This window comes from Phoca vitulina, unplaced genomic scaffold (assembly GCF_004348235.1).
Source record: "Phoca vitulina isolate PV1807 unplaced genomic scaffold, GSC_HSeal_1.0 scaffold2, whole genome shotgun sequence".
Classification (NCBI taxonomy): Eukaryota; Metazoa; Chordata; class Mammalia; order Carnivora; family Phocidae; genus Phoca; species Phoca vitulina.
The window spans coordinates 32,662,577-32,682,867 of record NW_022589705.1 but is presented as its reverse complement, the minus strand read 5'-3'; the positions used below and the strand labels follow the sequence as shown (position 1 = coordinate 32,682,867).

The 20,291-nt window shown below is 41.0% G+C and overlaps 1 long non-coding RNA gene across 1 annotated transcript; it reads left to right on the top strand.

Annotated features, from left to right (window-relative positions):
• The first annotated feature begins 5,171 nt into the window (after positions 1 to 5,171).
• On the top strand, positions 5,172 to 11,856 carry LOC116639764. The gene is made up of 3 exons (XR_004300920.1): positions 5,172 to 5,352; positions 11,270 to 11,354; positions 11,806 to 11,856. It is a non-coding gene; the product is annotated as an uncharacterized LOC116639764 (long non-coding RNA).
• The last annotated feature ends 8,435 nt before the right edge of the window (positions 11,857 to 20,291 follow it).

Genomic DNA, 20,291 nt, shown 5'->3' with positions numbered 1-20,291 from the left:
AAAGTGCATTGTGATTTATTTATGTGGTACTCAAAATGTTTCTTTAGCAATTCCATGCCATACCTGCCTTTTTTTTTTAGATTTATTTCTTTATTTGAGAGAGAAAGAGTGAAGGGGAGAGGGTCAGAGGGAGAGAGAGAATCTCAAGCAGACTCTGCGCTGAGCGCAACCTGGGATCTCACAACCCTGAGATCATGAGCTGAGCCGAAACCAAGAGTCAGACTGCTAACCCACTGCACCACCCAGGTGCCCCCATGCCTGACTCTTTTGCTAGTGAGTAAAAATAAAGTATCTTTGCTTATTTTTTCTTCTATTAGGTCTAATAATATTTCACCCAATGACCCTACTAAGTAAAAAGAAAAATTAATATAAAGTTTTCCTTTGATTAGATTTCCTCATCTTTTTTTAATGGCATATATATATATATATATATATATATATATATATATATATGCCATTGCTAAGGTTGTTATATATATATATATATATATATATATATATATATATATGATGCTGCGTGCAAAGGGCCTAGTAAAGAAATAAAATGTAGGTTTCCATTATATCGTTAAACTATTCAAGTTGGATGAAGTGCAAATATCTCTCTGCTTAGAAAAACACACAATGTTCCAAGTTGGGAGTAGTACTTATCTATTGCTGTGTGGCCCCAAACCTAGCACCTTAAATCAGCCACCGTTTATGATCTCAGAGTTCTTATGTGTTGGGAATCTAGGTGTGGCGTAACTGAGTGCCTCTGGCTCAAGGTGCAGTCAGGCCCTTGGCTAGGGCCTCAGTCATGTCAAGATTCAACTGGCAGTGGAGAAGCTGCTTCCGATCCTGCTCGTGCGGCTGCCGGCAGAATGTAGGAGACTGGCTTCCACATCAGCTCACTGGTGTGGGCGTCTCCACAAGCTGCCTGGGTGTCCTGCCTACCTGGTAACTGGCCATGACAGAAAGAGACAGAGAACAGAGAGAGGGAGATGAGAGTGAAGAGGAGAGACACCCCAGGGTTTAGTCAAGACAAAAGCCACAATCTTTTTGTACCTCCAGCGCAGAGGCCCCATGCCACCACTTTCGCTGTGTTATGTTCATTAGGAGGGGATCACTGCGTTCTGCCCACATTCGAAGGAGGCAGGAATTACACCAGGCTGAAAACACCAAGAGGTGAGGATCACTGAGGGAAGTTTTTGAGGCTGCCCAGTGCAGTGGGATAAACTGGGCTTACAATTATTCAATTTTTTCTTTACCCTGATAGTTTGGATATAACATAACTTTTTTTTATTAAAAAAAAATTTTTTTTAGCTTAGCTAGTGATAGTTCAACAGAATTGTGAACTAGGTGCCTATTGCTTTTACTACAGAAATATCCTGGTTAAGCTAATACCAAAAACATTCAAGCACACTCAGTCTTTTGGTATATATAGCCCTCATGGCGCATATCAAGTTCCAATGGAATTATCTGTGTGCATGTCTCCCTCTGTCTGAGGGAACACGGCCCTGTGAGCTTCCTCAGGGCGGTGATGGACAAGGGAGCTAACATTTACTGAGCTCCTATGCTCTAGGCAGGCCCTGTGCTAGACATGTTTACATAAATTATTTTTAATCTTCACCCAAACCGGCTAAGAAGGCCCTCTTACGCACAATTTACGGATGAAGAAACTAAGGTTAAGTAACTAGCCCAGGGCCACACAGGTTTAAAAAGGGCAATGGAATTGGAATTAAAACCAAGGTTACAGGGGTCCAAAGCCCACACCATGTCCACTGATAAACCACCCTGTGCCCATGTCACTGTGCCAAGGGCCTTAATTTTCTGCAGGAAATGTTTAATGAACGAATACCACATTTTGGAAATTTGAAAGACGAGATCAGAGACATCACTACTTCTAAAAGGCTTGTGAGCAAACAATAAATCAATAATAAATAAATCAATAATAATAAATATGTCATGGCCTGAATTATAGCCCCTCCTAATTCATGTGTTGGAGTTCTAACCTCCAGTATCTCGGAATGTGACTGTATCTGGAGACAGGTCCTCTGAAAGAGGTGATTAAGTCAAAATGAGATCATTAGGATTGGTCCTAATCCAATGTAACTGGTTTCCCTATAAGAAAAGAGAATTTGGACATGCAAAGAGACACAAAGAATGCAAACACACAAAGAAAAGACCATGTGAGGACCCAGAGAAAAGACAGTTGCCTGCAAGCTAAGGAGAGAGGCCTCGGTAGAAATTAAACCTGCCAACACCTTAGTCTTGGACCTCTGGCTTCCAGAACTGTGAGAAAATAAATGTTTAAGCTACCCAGTCTACAGTATTTTGTTATGACAACCCTAGCAAACTACTATTTTACATATATATATATACCTATATATATATACACACATATATATACATGTATACACCTATATATATATACACATGCATATGTACATGCAAATATACTAACATATAAAAATATAACATACAAAAGCATATATATAATATAAATGTATATGCTTATGTCTGAAACCCTAAAAATAAAATTTTATATTAAATACTAAATAACATTCTCCGTATTGGGATTTGCGTTAGGTTAGCTAACTAGGTATATTATGCTAGATTCCTCTACCTGTCATTTTCCAAGAACTCCTGAGGCTCTCTGGTGGGTGGCAGAGAAGCAGTTAGGGTGGGAGCAAAGAGAATTAGACTCAGGCAAACTGGCTTGAAGTTTTGGCTCTGTCATTTATTTTCAGCTCTACGACCCTGGGCAATGTGCTTAGGCTTTCTAAGCCTGTACGTCCTTATTTTTCCTCTTCAGCTAACATTTCTTGAGTACCTACTACAAGCCAGGCTGTGCACCGATCACTTTTGCATAAATCATCTCAATTTGTAAAATGTGATAACAATGCCACCTAGCAGAGATGCTGTGACAATCAAGGGGGATAATGCATATGCAAGGGCTCCGCAAACTGCACGGGCTCATACAAATATCAGGGTGTGTCATTTTTCTGTTTTCCACATCAGTGCTTCCAAATGTTAAGCTGTAATTTTGACCTTAGCAACAACTGCTCATCTAGTTTTATTCTCTAACTAAATGATTCAGAGGTAATCTAGGAGTTATTTTAATCATCCCCAAGCTCAGCTTTAAGCCTATCACTCCCCAGCTGAATAAACAAGTAAACCTCAAAAACCTGAGTAATATCCAAAACACCTGCATAATGTGTGAATTTTAGGTCTTCCACAATCTAGCCTCAACCTAACCTTCCAGCTTTATTTCCCATTATGTGTTCTGCAGAAGGTTTTCAACAAAGCAAAATAATTAGCCAGCCACCTATTCAAATCCTGAACTTCGCGTGTCCTGTGCGGGGGATTCCCTTCTCTGGTCTTCGCAGTTGCTGATGCGTGCAAAGCATTAGCACTCAGCCTGGGATGTAATGTGTTGTCACTAAATGCTACCTGCTACTGTTCTTACTACTAGTACTACCATCACCACCGGTCTTATTGAAATGTTTCCTCCACTAGGAACCTCCTTAGTTACAGATGAGTTTACTCTCCTCTGCATGCCTAGAGCACTATATCCTAACCTTTTGCAGGGATTGCAGTGATTTTCTGTGATCTACTAAAGTTACATCCATTCACTCAAAATATATGCATTAAGCACCCACTTTGTGGGAAAACCTATGTTGGAAAGGATACCTTGGACAAGATGTGCCTTTGCTAAGAGAGCTTGCAGTCGAATGGGAGAAGCAGACAATGAATCAGACGTATTCATGTTGCCCCTGGTTCGTACAGCAGCGTCTGACCATGTGTCCCTGCTTCTAGCACCTCTATAGCCTGTCCTCAGCATGACCGCTAGCGTGAGCCTTCTGAAATGTACATCCGATTGATAAAGAAAATCTGTGTCCTAGGATGGCCGACCGAGCCAGCGAGAGAGTCCCAGTCCTTGCCCCCGGGCTCTTCCGGGTTCTTCTACCTGCCCTGCTTCTCGTAGGCATCAAAAGTGCCAAGGATGTGGAGGTAGAAGTGTATAAATTGCCCCCTTTGTTGGTGCTCGGGGCTCAGATCTTTGGAGACCACTCTCCTCTGAGCCCCCAAGCATTAAATAAACCTCCCATCCTCCAAGATCTGCGGGTGACGCTTGGTTCTTCCGTCGACGATCCAGTCCAGGTTCCGGAACACAATCACATTGCTTCTCTGCTAAAAGCCCTGCTGTGGATCTCCACTGGACTCAGTTTTCATGTGCGAGGGCCTGGGAGACCCTACGCCACCCGACCCTGCGAACCTCTCCTGCTTTCACCACCCGCTGCTGTCCAGACACCCTGACCTGCCTCCTGACCCTCAACCTGCCAAGCGTGCTCTCACCGTTGGCACTGCCCATTCCCTTTGCCTGGAATGCTCTTCCCCAAATATCTGCTTGGCTAACTTCTCTTTTAAGGCCTCACTCAAATATTACCTTCTGGAAGAAACCAAGTCTGATCTCCCTGTTGACCTGGCTGCCCAGCCCTCTCACTTATGATCGGTTTCTCCTTTGCCTATTGTATGTATCGCCTTCCGGCCACTAGATACTTCACTTACTATGTTAACTGCTAATTGTTGGGTTCTTCTCTCTAGCTCTGAGGGCAAGGAGCTGGGAATATCTTTTGTTATTCCCCGTGTACTTGTGGAGCTAGAACAGTGTGTACAACAAAGGAGGGGCCCCATATTTGGCTTCCTCATTTTTGTATCCTCGGAGTATCTAGTACATCACTGTACAGCTAGGAGGTATTGAGTAAGTATTTGTTATTGAATCACGTTTCGTCTCTTTAAATCCTGTGTCCAGGATTTGCTTGGACCTTCTTTGTTCTATGATCCGCTTTTATCTTTTTACATTTCTTGTAAAATATATTTCAAACAGATTGCGTGTGCGAGAGGGTGTATGTATATATCAGGATTTCATCCATTATTTTATGAACATGTGAAGTTTTAAGGAAAAGTTTTGCTTTTAAGTTTTATAGAAGTCATCAAAGTATATACTAGCTTCATGTTTTCCATGCCTTTTTTTCTACTTAAGGCATTGATGTACATAGTGGGCATTTGTCATTGGTAAAGCAATATATCTAAATGCATATTAGAGAGGAAAAAATCAATATAACTCAGCCAATATTTAATGAATGTCTACAATGTGAAATATTTTACAGGTTTTACAAAGATGGAAAAAAAACACTTCTACTCCAAAATTGCTTGTAACCTCCTGGGTGAGAGAAATATATGGACAACTCACTATAAAACAAAACAAGTCCTGAGAAAGATACAAAGCAGTATGGGATGACTTGTTAAATTATGCACACCCGAAAAGAGACATTCATCTTTCTGCGATCCTCGGCCAAACCCCTGCCCTAGGTAAGCTCTGTCCATAAGTAGGTTAACATTCAATTAACCAGAATTTCCATTAATCAGAATGCCTTGCTCCTCAAACTTGCCCAGTAACAAAGGAGTTGGTGTTCTCTCATTTTTTTGCGCATCTATGCTATGTTCAAATGGCAATGTAAGCAATAACCCTGAAGCTAGACTTTAAAGCTGATCACAGTTATTTAGTAACTTGACCCCCTCTCCCCCACCTCCCCTCCATCCTGATGGATTTAGACAGGGGCCGCTCCAAGTTCCTTTGTAAGAATTTATGCTCAGGATGACTGATTGACAAGTGGAGCTTTTTCCTTTTCTGGGGGAAAAGAAATTTCCAGGGTCATGCTCCTGGTATTTGCAAAGAGCTCTAAAAGCTCCAGAGAGTGAACGAGTCAAAATTGACTTCTTGCTGATGATCACTAACTTCATGACAGGGGAAGGGGAAAAAAAAAGGGGGAGATTGAGGCTGCAGTACAGAATGTCAGGATAACTACCATGGAGGACGATTTCAAAACAGGCCTCCAGATAAATAGGAAGTTATATACTCAACTAGAAACCACAGGCATTAGATAGAGGGTGTAGGGGCCGAAGAACTTCCACCCCAATCAAGATGGTATCTGTACCAGCAGCTTGTCAAGTGAGGATGACACTGTCTTGTGTGGGTGGCTTTCTTTAAAAAAGACACAATGCCCATCAGAGTATCCGTGGGCTTGCTATTCCTTCAATATGATACAATGTCTGTCCTGATACATGTCTCAGTTGTTCCAGGAGGAAAATTATATTTCTATTATCCATATTCATATGCCTATAAACTATATCTGTATTCTAATATTCATCTTGATTTATTTATAAGGGCCTGCAAAATTCATGCTTTAGTGAGGAAATGTTTTAGCTCTTCATATCTCTTTTGTGGTCATTTTTAAACCGAATGACTAAAAGGTGGGAGTTTCAAGCTCCATTCGCTTCTGGAGCCAAAAAAAAAAAAGAGTTCTGTATACTTTAGATCTTCATTTTTAACAACAAAGTCCTGGATTTTGAATAGAGATATTTTTATCCCCAGGAAATAATCTTCTTTAGAAAAAAAATAGCTGGAAAAAAAACTAGTTATATTGGTATGTGTTTAAGCCTTCATATTGAGAAGGGAGATTATTAGCATAGTGGTTTGAGAAAATAAGTAGGATTCCTGTTTAATGAAACCCATTTTCATTACTGCTGGGCTCCGTGACTAGCTGAAGGCAGGGAGGATGCGGAGACTGGTGGTGAATGGAGCTGTCTTAGAGGCTGAGAGAAAGGAACTGATCTTCCTGAAGTCACAGGGGACAAAGTGAGAAGCTGGTGGCACCACGTGCAAGAGCACAGGACCTGCAAAGCTGTGAAGAAGAACTCTGAGAGGACAACGGGAAAAGGGATGGGCCCCAACAGGGGTCCACCATGCGTGTGACACCTGGATGCTTCTCTGACTCGCGCTGAGGAAGCCTCCGATGCTCTGTCCTTTCCATGACTGCCTCACTAACAAACCCGACTGAATCACCAGTGAGAACGAAAACCATTAGATTTCATGCAGTAATATTCCCAGGAATTCATTTCACCTCGGGACATCGCTAGTTTTACATCAGAGCTCAGAAACAAACAAAACACAGCTATGTTCATTTAGCTTTGCCCAAAGAAAGCACCAAATGCCTAGGAATCATGAATTGTTAATGAGGATGTATAGAGGCTTAAAAATGGACCTTGTATGTATGAGTGTCCCATTTAGGGAATAGCCTTTCACTAGAGATGCAAAGCATGAATGTGAGATCTGGTTCATCCCCCAAGAAAGACATCTCAGACCATCATGGCCCCGTTTGCCCCACTGTAAGATAAAGAGTAAATAAATACACGCTTCCCATCTGGCAGACGAGTATTAAAAGGTTTAATTCAATAATTGACATGAGGGACATTGAGTTATTCGAATAAATGAAGTTATATAAAGGGGAAGTATCACAAACTTTCACATCCGTGTATCATTCATGATCCCCCAGTCATTAAGCAAAGTCTCTACAGAAGTATTTTCCCCATAAATCACTTTCTGAGCATAAAGTTAAAAACCCCGGTGCCCTGGAAAGCATAAGGAAGAGCCACACTATACAATTAGCTGAGAATGGATTGGTGCTGGTCAATCCCCCAGTGTCGACACTGTCATCCAGCCTCTAGAAACATCCAGTCAAGTCATCCCATTGTTTACAAATCAGATGCAAACCCAAATACTGCAAGGTTAGCCTGTTCTTCAAATAGCTACAGTTCTGGCATAATTTCTCAGCAAACTAGAAATACAGAGATTCAAGAGCTTTCCCTGTTGTTGCTAATCTTTCCACTCCAAATTATGCTGCTGCTCCTGTATTTTCTGCAACATTTGCTCTTTTTCAGGTGGAGTTGACAATTCTGAGGTCACACTGAGTCGTCAATGGCAAGCTGACAGTAGGACATGGCTGTTTGAGCTAAGTTACTAATAAGTGAACACATGGAGTGCCATTTCATTAGCGAATGTATCATTAAAAGCATCACCTCCATGACTTACTCATTGTTCTTTGCCCAGCCTGGTCCTTGCCTTGAAGCCTTAAAAATAAAGAAACCATGCTAGCCTAGGGAAGGGCTGGGACCAGCTAATTAGTGGCCCCCTTCCTGCATATTCTCTTCTCTCTATGGCATGGGGGAAGAGCACTTCTCTTCCCACCACAACTATAGTTATGAATGAATGTGTTTGAAGAAAAGAGGGAGGAAGATAGGAGATAATGAACCAAATAAGAGAAATAAAATCAAGGATCAAGGACAATAGCAGCTTGGGTCCTGTGGTCCAGGATCAACAACTATATTGATGGCATTTTGGTTGATTTTGTAAGTGGATGTTGGGGTCAAGCAGCCCTTTATATAAGCCCGTCTCCATCTCTTACCAGCTCTGTGAACTCAGGCAAGTTACCTGATGTCTCTAAACCTTACTTCCCACATTTATAAAATAAGAATAATCAGAATACCTGTCTCAAATGAGACACTTAATGTGAAGAGCTTAATGCAACTGCTAACTATTACTATAGCTTCAAAATTTGGCATCAACGTCTCTAAAATGATTCAAACATTTCCTCCCCGGGGTCTACTGGACATCCTACATTTCCCCATCCCCAAATGACCTTGTTGTCAGGCTGAGTCCAGTTCCCAAACTTTGTGCTCTCCAAATACTTCTTTCTCACAGTACTTATTATCTCCTGTCCCAGATCATAAATACTTGAGGACAGACACAGCTGAAAACAAAGTCACATCTTTCAAGATGGCTTACCAACAACGTTATCTATGAGGCAAGGCAGTCGGAGATGATATGAAATAGGGAGAAACCTGACCTGGAAAAGCCTTCATTTATTCTTCAACACACACTTATTAAGACCTTATGTATGCCATGTGCTAAGACAGAGTGGTAAACAAGATACAGATTCATCACAGTTGTGATAGATGTTTGCAATGCGTCATAGTCTCGAGGCCATAAGAAGTTCTCCTTGAGGAATGATATATTAGGTAACTATGGCTGTAATTAATGTTGCATAATAAACGACCCTCCAAACCTAGTGACTTTCAACAGCGAGCACTTCCTCCTCTCACTCACAAGTCTGCGGGTTGTCTCGGGCAGTTCTGCTTCAGACTTGTTCACCTGGGACTGGCTGCAAGTCTCCAGTCAGGTGCCTGTCTGCCCGTGTGTCTCATTCTGGGGCCTACAGGGAAGAAGCAGCAACTGCATAGAATGTACTCTCCTCACCATGAGCAAAGGAGCAAAGGAGCCCAAGGACACGAGCAAAGGGCCCAAGAGGTCAAGTCCAACCACACAAGCATACTTAAGGCCTTTGATAGAGTCATATCCTCTCGTAATCCAATGGCTTCAAGCAAGTCATATGACCAAGCCTAACATCGATGGAATGGGAACTATACCCCACCTATTCTAGCTCTCTTGACAAAGAGTCTCTCCTTGAGCAAACATTAGTCAGGTTCCTCTGAACTCTCGTCAATTGGACCCTAACTTTTGGGCTTCTGTGTTCATTTCTGTGTTCTCCAATTTTGCAAGAATCCTTCTAAGTCAGTTTAATCAGAATCCCCCATCCTTCATTGATCACCCTCAGTATCTATCAGGTTCCTCATCTTCTTCTATCCCTGGGTGATGTTTGATCACCAACCTTCTTCTCTAGTGCCTCGCCATGTCCCTTGAAGAGATGGGCAGTATACTCCAGTAGCTGTATGGATATGTTGGAAGACTTTTTCCTATTGCTAAAGAGAATTCTCTACGGCCTAAAAAGCTGTATAAGACAATATGAGCACGTGTTACAAATCGTAGCACTTATTCTTCTTAATTGAAATGTATGAGTACTGTGGAACAGGGTAAAAGTAGGATTTGTCTATCTATCATTGTGACAAATGGACAGTTTATTGCCTTGCATTTGCTCAGCACTGCAGGAAAAGGGTATAAGTTCAGAAAAATCTATTTCCCACAGAGCAATTATCAATTTTAATATTAAATTTTAAAATGATTTTTAATTTATCAACTGGCCCCTGAATTCAGGGTTGGAACTGTCAGATCTCTGCCTTGGATCTGAGGCTGATAGTGGTTCATATCCAAAGTCCATAGATAATGAACATTTTGTAAATCTGTAGGTGTAGTTCTTTTTCTTCCCTCTCACTGTAAATTAATTGATCTTTTTTTGCCATTAGGGAGATAATCAACTGCTCTACTTTCCTCTCTGTCTCCTTCACCTCTTTTTGGTTCAAATACAAAGCAAAACATTCCCCAATACAACCCAACTTTAATTAAAGCTACCCTTGTCCCTGGAAAAGCTGTATCCTCCTGCTTCACTGAGACTTTAAAGTTTCCTGCTTTGATGCACCGTTGAAAGAGCAATAAAACAGGGGTGAGCGGCTTTAAAGTGAGAGGTCAAAAAAGCATTTGTCTCCTTTTGCCCTTCACTCTCTTGGCAGTGGAACCTTCCTCTGGTCCACAGTTCAGAGTCCAAGAGAAAATCTGCATTCAGGAAAAACCACAGACCAAAGTCAAATCATGCTCACCAAACCTCACACATGGAAAGCTGAGGCTGCCACCACCCTGCGTGGCCCTGACGTGACGCACGCATTTGGAAAGTGTTTGAGGAGGTCAGGCATCCACTGGGATCCATAACTGTGCATTTTAGATTGCAGTTAACAAAACAACTTTCCCCCCATGTTTAAAAATCACTCAGGCCTGATCCAGGTTTAAGATACATAATGAAGCGATGAAAATTCTCTTCCCTAATCAGGTGAGCTGACTGAGAAATCAATATCGTATATTAATTCCTAGTCTTCCACATAACTTCTGAAAATCTAAATATACCGTGACTTCTTTTTTTCCCCACCTTTCAGAATTGCTCTAATATCTTTAAAAGCCCATTACACCATGGGAGAACTGAACAAAGTAATTAGTAGATTATTGTCAAGATTAGTGAATCCAAAGGTAAGCTCCTTATCACAGCTATCTTCTTGGGCAAAAAATATTCTTATCATTTTATATGAAAATGAGAACAACCACCCACACAATAAATTGTGGGTATAATTTTCTCCCCATTTTAATGGGCCTAAAGCTCCATGAAGGTAAGTGTGGCAGCTGCTATAGTCACTGCGTCATCTCAGACGCTTTGCACACGGCATGGTGCGTGAAAGGCATCAAAATCCACCACGAACACACAAATCAATATTTAAGTGTATAAATATATGAATGAATATGTAAATGGCTGCTAAGCCAGCACAAGACTGTTTAATAACACAAAATAACCCGAATCAGAAGAAAGAAGAGAAAACCTTGTTGTCTGGTAAGAGGTGTGATATTTTTCCCCAAAGGAAACATTTCAAGGCCACTTTTTTATTCCCCCAGGGAAAGAAAAGATCTGTGCCAGCAACACAGCAGTTGTTAGAAGCCCCACAGAGTATGCAAACCTGATGGAGGAGAGAAAATTGAGGTGAGGAAATAGATTTCACTTTTGAGCTTTTTAAAGTAGTTATTATAAGCAATAGGGAAGAAGTAATTATTTTTTAAATGATAAGCACTACCTGGACAATGTGACAATCTTCTATTTAAATGCAACTTTGTGAAATGTGGCTATTTGGTGGGGACAAGGGTCTCCTGCCCTGAGGCCTCGAGTCTGCCAGTGTGAAAAATGATTTTAAGAGTCAAAACACATCAAGCCAGAAGTTGTTGGTTGCTGTTGTCATTTTCCCAAAGAGCATGATGGAAGGACCTCTTGGCTCTCTTTGGAGGACAATGACATCAATAATTGTTTTTAAATGATTCTGATTTCCTTTATGCAAAACTAAAGAGTAAAGCTTATTCCACATCATGACTTTCGGTGGCGTGTTTTAGTTTGTGAGTTTTTTTTTCTTTTTGATAACTTACAACCTCTTTGATTACAGAAAGAGAAAGAAGCAAGAGACAGCATCACAAACAGGACTCTGGCAGCCTTGGGAATTAGAACCTGGCCTTCTCTTCCTGAGCATAAAATTCAGAACCCTGCCTTTTAACTGGCTCCTCTCATCTACCCATCCTCACCCCCACATTTCCCCGGCGCACGGTTTCATTTCAGCACCTACTTCACAGAACACCTACAAAGAGGATGAGGGAAAATCATCTCCCTTGATGTGTCTTTTCAGCTTTGCCCCCCCACCCCCTCCCCGCCTTTGCACCAATTCTAACAAGCTGCCGCAGCAGACATGTCCAGCCGACCTGAAGCAATCAGAGAGGAGTCCCAACAAAAACAGGCAGAACCAGTGTAGCAGATACAAGAAGGGCTGGGCTATTTTCTTGCGGAACCAACTGAGGCTTGTTTACCAACCCTTAGTTCCCAATAGAGTTGACTTTAGGCTTTGTAACACATGATGACCCTGAAGTACCAAACAGTTGGAGCTATTGAACATGGAGGAAGAACTGTCTCCAACAAGCCACCCGGAAATTGTCTGACATTTTCCCATCCACATCAGAGCCAAAGATCTGGAAATGGACCTTCATTCCAGACAGGGGTCTGATAAGTAAGTATGAGGGGCCTTAGAAGTAAATACTAACTCTTCATTTTAAGAAAGTCCAATGGAACTAAAGATCTACAGGAGAAGCCGGAGCCAACAGGAGCCCTAGAATCCACAGGACCTAAGGCACCCTGATTAATATGGAGAAGAAGCTTTTGTGCAGTTCTTGAAATGATTCACTAATATGTAACTATATAAACACACAAATGTGCAGATAGATAGATAGATAGATAGATAGATAGATAGATAGACGATAGATAGACAGATGAGAGATGATAGAAGATAGAGTTTGTTTCAGTCTCAATCCCAAAGATTTATCATTCTTAAGGAGCTGGCTTAGCCGAAGACCAAGTTTGTTTCCTTTGCCTTCAACTGCTTCATGTCAGCTCATAAATGTACAAATCAGTCAAATATCTAAACTAACAGCATTTCATCAGTCTTACTTTGCCCTTAATAATTCATCCCTCTTATGTTTACTCTAATACTTCTGCAGCATAAATATGCATGATATGCGGCTGTGTATGTTCAAGCACTTTCATGGATAGACTAACAGCGGGGGACTTTTGACCTTGGTCTGAAGAGGGAAAAGTTACTGCAATAACTAATGACAGAAATGACAGTCTCATACTTTAAATTAAAGAGGAAAAGGGAGAAAAACATCCCCAAGAGAGAATTCCTTAACAGCAATTTAGATTTCAGCCTAAGAGGTGCTTTTTGTAAATTACATTTGAAAACAGTTGCTTTTCCTGCACCAGATTTAACAAGGATAATACCTATCCTCTTGCCAAAAATCTCACAGAAGATGTGTGAGAAATAATAAAAGAATGTCTGTGGAGGCTCTGAGCTACTTGGAATAAAGATGCTAATAAATATAAGGGTTTCTTATTAATTCTAGTAAATATCCTTCTAGGAGGAAAAAAAAAAAGAACCCATAATGGGTGAAATCTACTAACTCCTAATCCAATTATTTCAGATGTTTTGATTATTTTTTTGTCTTATTATGTATTTAACATCTTATTTTCTCATTGTTCAGAGTCCTCCCCACCCCCATAGCTTGGCAAATAGTACCAGGTATTAACAAGGACCGATTTAGGATCTGTGGATTCCTGGCAACTCAGCTTCTCCGCTGCAATCAAGAAACTATAAAAACATGGACTTGTTGCCTTTGTTGTGCATCACATGTTTTCAATCTCAAAGGGATTTTTCCAGATGTTTCAGCCAGTCTTGTTGGTGTGTTTGAAAACGCTGGTCTGTTTGCCGAGTCCATTTCCCCTAAGATATACAAACTCAGATGCTCAGGCTGAATTGAACTCACTCATCTTTCTCTACCATCTTTCAATGAAACATTCTGTTCTGTCATTAGGTGAAAGGGAGAACAATACCTTCAAGATCTCATTTGCAGATATAATATTATGAGAAACTTGACACAGATTTATGTACCAGCTTGTAATGGCACAATTAGGATCTTTATCTGTGCAGGGGAACGTAGGCTGAAAGGCATTTTTCATTTTCTGAACAAGTACCAACCCAACTTGGAAGGCTGTTGAGGCTAAAGGAGCAAGATGCAGGGTGCGTTGATAAGTTTTACTTAGTGAGGCTTTTCCTGGGCCCAGAGAATGACAGACCCTGAAAATGACATTTGTCCTAGCAGGGATTCGAAAACTATGCTGCAGGTATTACTTATGTTGGGAGGGTCACAATTAACATACCAGATGTGCAAAGAAAAAGACGCTTCTTTATTTTCTACAAGTGATAGAATCTTTCTCACAAGCTCTCACCCTGCTGGGTAACTGTTGGGGGTGAAGGATGGAAAGCAATAGGCTTTGACTTTAAATTTGCCTATTAAAGATGTTTTAGCTCCTCTGGGTTCCATAGTTTCTTTGGGATAATTTTTTCGTCGATAATTTTTCAGTCGATTCCAAGTTCACTCCCTAATGAAACTGCTCCTCCCTTTCCCCTCTTCTTTCATCAAATGGTGATGAGTTATATAGAGGATGAGTTACAGCCCTCGTGATTTGGGGATGGAGAGGCCCTTGGTTTCATGGCAGATGTCCATGACAGGCTGACTAACCTAAACTTTGAGTGTGCCCTAGCTGGACATCCTATTGTGTTCACCTTTGAAATGAACAGCTGTAGGCAACAAAATTCTTGGAGAACTAGGACAACCTCCTTGATGACTGGTTCCAAAATTGGGTGTCCCTAGCCAAACTTGAAGCTACATTGAGGTCTGTGACCTACATTTGGTGACCTCCTAGATTCAGATCAGTCACTCAGAATAGGTTTTACCATTTGTTTCCTTACTCCCACCTTTTGTCCTTCCACCATCCCATAGGACAGAAGGCACAATCTATTTTCTCTTCCTCCTTAACCAGAATATCCCTCTCATCATTGACTTAGCTCAAGCTGCTATAACAAATTACCCACTGACTGGGTGGCTAAGACAACAAATATTTATTTCACACAGTTCTGAAGGCTGGGAAGTCCAAGATCATGGTGGTAGCTGATCTGGTTCCTGGTGAGAGCCCCCTTCCTGCTTTGCAGGCAGTCCTATCTTCTCCTTGTGTCTTCATATGGAAGGGGGCAGGGAAGCAATCTCTCTCATGATTCTTCTTATAAGGGCACTAATTCCACCATCAAGGTTCCACCCATATGACCTAATAACCTCTCAAAGAGAAAGGCCTCTTCTCTTCTCCAAATACCACCACACTGGGGATTTGGGTTTCAACATAGGAACTGGGGGTCAGGGTGGGGGGGAGTGTACACATTCTATCCTTAGCAAACATAGTTTTGATTTTTTTGTTCTAGGTGGTACATTTCCTAACCCACATATTCCCAGGGATCATCTGATTCATGCTCAGCCTTGGAGGTGGAAGACTTCAAGGGAACAACATTTAAGGGGCAATAAAATATGTAGTTTAATATTTTTACAATGTTACCTTATTACAAAGCAATGAAATTGAAAGACTTTTTTTAAAGGTGTAGAGTTAAGAAATTAGCAGTGTCTGCATGTGTCAAAAAGCATGTGTGTGTGCACACACATGCATGTGCACATGCGTGTGGGTGTAAATGGTTCTCTGTGTCTGTGTGAGTATGTAGACACATGAGGTAGGGGTCTGTAAAGACTCATAGGGAATGCAGTAATCGCAGCCTATGAGGGCAAGACCCTTTTGAATTATTCCAACCTTCACCATGTCAGAACTTAGAGAGTATTTCATCACCTGCCATAGGTAATGGTGCTTTGAAAATAGACATGAGCTGTCAGCCCAAAACACACTCCCCTCTAGGAACCTGAATATTTCCTCCAGGAGGTATCAGGGAAATGTCAAATCATTGGAGACTGCCTTTCCAACCCCAGCTGGCCTTGACCTGGGATAAAATGCATGTTTCCTGAAAACACCTCATAATTTAGACTCTATGACAGAGGTCCCTTCTGGATTTTCCACACAATATTTATTTTGCTCTTTCAGACTTCCTCATGGAGAATAGACACAGTGCTTCTACTCCATTCTATGGATTAAGCTGATGTTTAGACAATCTTTTGTTTTCCCTCTGGAATAAAGTAACTCTATGTTTCTCTCCCAAATAATATCCCAGAAGTTATTTTGAAATAGACTCAACCTTATGATGAAAGAAGGTAAGTGAAGAGGAAGTCAAGTAAATGAAATTTCTTAGGGGAAATTCCATCTGGTAAATAACTATTTGCCATAAACTCTGGAGGAGTAAGTTGACCTAACATGGTAATCATCACACCTCACTTATAACCAATCTCTTTTTATAGCTGAGAGTGCAGTGTGTTGGCAGCTTTCAGTTACTCACATATTATTTACGAGTTTTATCCACATAAAATTTGCAGGTAATCTGCTTTCCTCATAACCTTTCTATTGCTGATAATTGAGAGATGAAGTGTAATTGAATCAAACTTTATTGATTCATGCATTGATATTATTTTTTGGTCAAGGATATGTAATTCTAAATTTATCCTAAACTTTGCTTGAAAAAATCCTGGGTTCAAACTTATTCTTCTAAGTAGTGTACAAAAAGCCATGATTTGGGAAGTTAGAACTAGTTTCAAACCCTGGCTCACTGTGAGCTTTCTATTTTAGGGGAAGTTGCTTTCAGTCCTATTTGATCATCTCTATAATGGAAATAATACTACTCACAGGAAGATTAGGGGCACTAAGTGAAATTAAGCTGTAGTAACAGGCCAATTTGTGTCACATTTTAGAACATTCTTTCTCTCCGACCTGAAAACCAAGTCTAACAACAGCAGTTTAACATGTATGTAGGGAGGAGAGAAGCCTTGGTCAGATAAAGAAATCTTCATCCAGTTTCTGCTGTGTGATTATGTTTCTTCTGATCCTTGGACTCGGGCTGAGTCACTTATATAATAAACATAATAAGTATCATAGCATAAGAGTCAACATAAAGAGGATGGTGGATGATAAAGAAAAACCAAGAGCCAAGCCCAAAGGACAAAGCTCCTGGAACACAGGTCCTCTGCACAGTCAACCCTGTGACATTACCAACAGTCATGTCCCTGTGCGCAGTGTGCCTTGTGAATGGAGCAGATGTTGAGCACTCAGCTAGATAAGATGGATGCAGTGATGAAGAAGACAGTCCTTGCACTCAAACTGCTTATCTTCAAGTTGGGGGATCAAGAAGTAATCCTGCAATTCTAGTTTGGCATGTTAACTGCTGGCCGAGGGGTAAGTGCTGGGTGCCATGAAGGAGGGTCTCTCAGAAGAAGTGGCACCCACTCTGCAGAACAGGGATGTTTCTAAAGCTACCAATGCCTGTTCATACATGAGGAAACACCTGCTTGTTTTCTGTATAATTGGATTCAAGACTTCTGCTGCTGTCATGTTCTCTCTCTCTCTCCCTTAGATAATTGTGTGCTGCGTATAATCTTATTTTTAGTTCTGAACTACAGTTTGTTTACTTTCCCAGTTTTTCTCAATGGCATGTGAAATTAGTTATTAACCACCAGTTATTTAGTTGAATTCTGTAGAAGTCATTGGATCCTGAGTTCACATTCATCTAAGTGTAGGCTGTAGAACTTGCTGTTATGGTGAAGTGATACCATGTACATTTCATAGCACAAAGCACATGCCATTTTCAATTTGTTCAAAAATATATGCACCTCTGTCTTGTAAAGCTTATATCATTTGTACTTCTATAGATAAAAAGAACACTTTTGTTTACTTTTTTGGAGTCTTTTTGATATAATTTATAGAAACCTAATTCAGATTAGCTTAAACAGAAAAAGAGGAGAATTTTTCAAATTTTCAAAGATGGCTAGAGTCAGGTCCCCAGACATTGTCATCAGTGATTCTTCTCTTTCTCTCCCTCCTTTCATCCATCCATCTCTTGGTTCTAATTTCTCTTTGTGCACAGCAAGTTCTTTGTACCCAGTGGCAAAAACAGTCCCCGGCAAATTAACTCAAAGCATCTGTCATCTTCACAGCTTATTTTTCCTAACAAATTCAGCAAAATTTGTGAGGATGACTCTGATTGGCTAAGTCTGGGTCATGTGCCCCTTATGGACCAATCACAAGAGCAGAGGGGAGTAACCTGATTAGCCCAGATTCAGTCACATGCCCACCATCATGGCAGAGGAGGCAACAGCTTGAGATCAGCATCTTCATCAGGTTGGAATGGACAACTGGTGAAAGAAAAAGATGGTGAACAGACAACATAATGATCTATTATAACATGAAATAATCAAGCATGAAGCATTTTTGAGCTAGGCCACGAGAGTGAGTATATGAGGCCTTATGGCTGGTTCACCTTGCAAGAGGGTTACCTCTGCTAAAGAATGAGTGAGAATTATCCCTAGAACCTACATATACTTACAATCTTATTCCAGCTCAAAGGGAGTGAACCCCTCAAAAGTTAAACCCAAACCACAAGCTCATGGTGAAATAGAAGATTTTAAGTCTCTAGAAAAATGACAGAAAATTCAGAGAAATCTCACCTGGAAAAGATCTTTATGAATACACATGGGCATCCAAAGGAGCTAAGAGGCAAGTAAAGTCCTCTGGAACACAAACCCAGGGCATGAATACTGCAACTGTGGGAATTTCTCAACTGGTCACCTAAACATCCAGATAGAAAATACTAAGCCTTGATGGGAATTCTGCATTTTAAAGGAATTGTGAGGAAGTTAAGACACTTCCAAACTGGACAATGGAGATTCACAGAATATAAATGCAGTGAAAGATTAGAAAAATATGGATCATTTAACGGATGAAAAACAAGAAAGTGATCTCTTCATTTTCTTTTTGATTTCCCCAGAGCCCATGTAACAGATTAATTGTAAAAAGATGCTTTAAGCAACCATCAAAAAACATGAAGCTGCTCTGTGATAGGAATTGTGCTAGGGGCTGAGGCACTGTCTTGCCCTCAAGGGAGTCACTGTTTTGTGGGGCAAGAAAGCCCTTTCAGCAGACTATTAAAATACAATATTCTACATAGAGGTTTGTAAAAGGTCCTATTCGAACAGTGTGAATTTAAGAGGTCACACCTGCAACTCTTCCAATAATTATGTTCCTCCATGTTGCCTGAAATCCACCATTAGAGCTCAATTCATCTGGGGTAGAAGAGAGCTCGTTTAGATTTTAAATAGCCCTGGTAAGCGTATCACTTTAATCAGGATCGTCAGTTGTTCATGCTCCGTGTGAATTAATCAATCAGATCATTCCCTGCTAATAAGTACATCAAATCAGTAAACTCAGGAAATTGGTTTTGGGTTATTGTTGTGTTGTTTTGTTTTGTTTTGTTTGCCGGGGGGGCGGGGAGAGTGCTTGAAGAGCAAAGGTAATGGAAGAAGGAAATACTGGTTATGAAGGATTAGAGAACCCCCATAATCAGACTTCCTCTAAGAGACCAGTTAAGACTCAAGCTGGCCCAAGATAGCTGTGTTTACTCCTTCAATACACTGATGCATTCTATCAGGACATTTTAGGAATTCTTACTGCCGTAGGTTGGATAATTGAGTAATTGTGTCTTATTTGGCTGGCTCCAGGCTCATCAGGAAGAAATGAAATGCATTTCCCCCAGCACACCTCCTGTCTCCCCAGCTAGGGTGCCAGGTATTTGGGTCCTCAAGGTTTGGGGAGAATTTATCAGGTAGAGATGGACCCCAGCAGGCAATCACTAACAGACTCTGCATACCAACTGAGACAATTACACTGAGTTTGTCTGAAGAAGTTAACCCCCGGTACCAGGTAGGCCTTGGTTCCACAGGCCCTGAGAATAAGATGAAATTTGCAGGTTTTGAGAGAATGTGGGGACCTTAAACCACATCTGAGAAGACTTCACAGAGTTGGGCTGGGCGCACCGCAGTGAAGCACCCTGGATTGAGGACCAGGACATCCCTGCATCTTCTGGATCTGTGTAAATAGTAGGATTCCGATCCATCAGAATGAAGGAAGGAAAGGAAACCATGAACAATAACTGATAGATGACATCTCACCGGTCCTCATGGTCCCCATCCATGGGGATTACCAGATTTAGTTTGATTTTGATAAAGAAATGAAGCAGTATTTGTACACAGGATGGCATGGCATCATCCCATGCTTATTACAGAGCCACCCGGAAGTTATTTCAGTAGGGGAGAGATAAGATCAAAAGGAAAGATATTTAAAGGAAAGTAAGACATGAATAGTAGTTGACTCTCCAAAGACTGTTATAAAACCTTATCAGTAATTGGATTAGGAATAGGCATTTGACTTAATATGGCCAATGAAAATGAAGGGAGGCCTGATGGAAATTTCTGGGAAAGGATTCCTCATTCCCAAGGAAGAGACTTAAAAAAAAAAAAAATTTGGCCCTTCCTCTGGACACTGTACATTTAGATGAGTCTGCTAGAACTGCTGTGG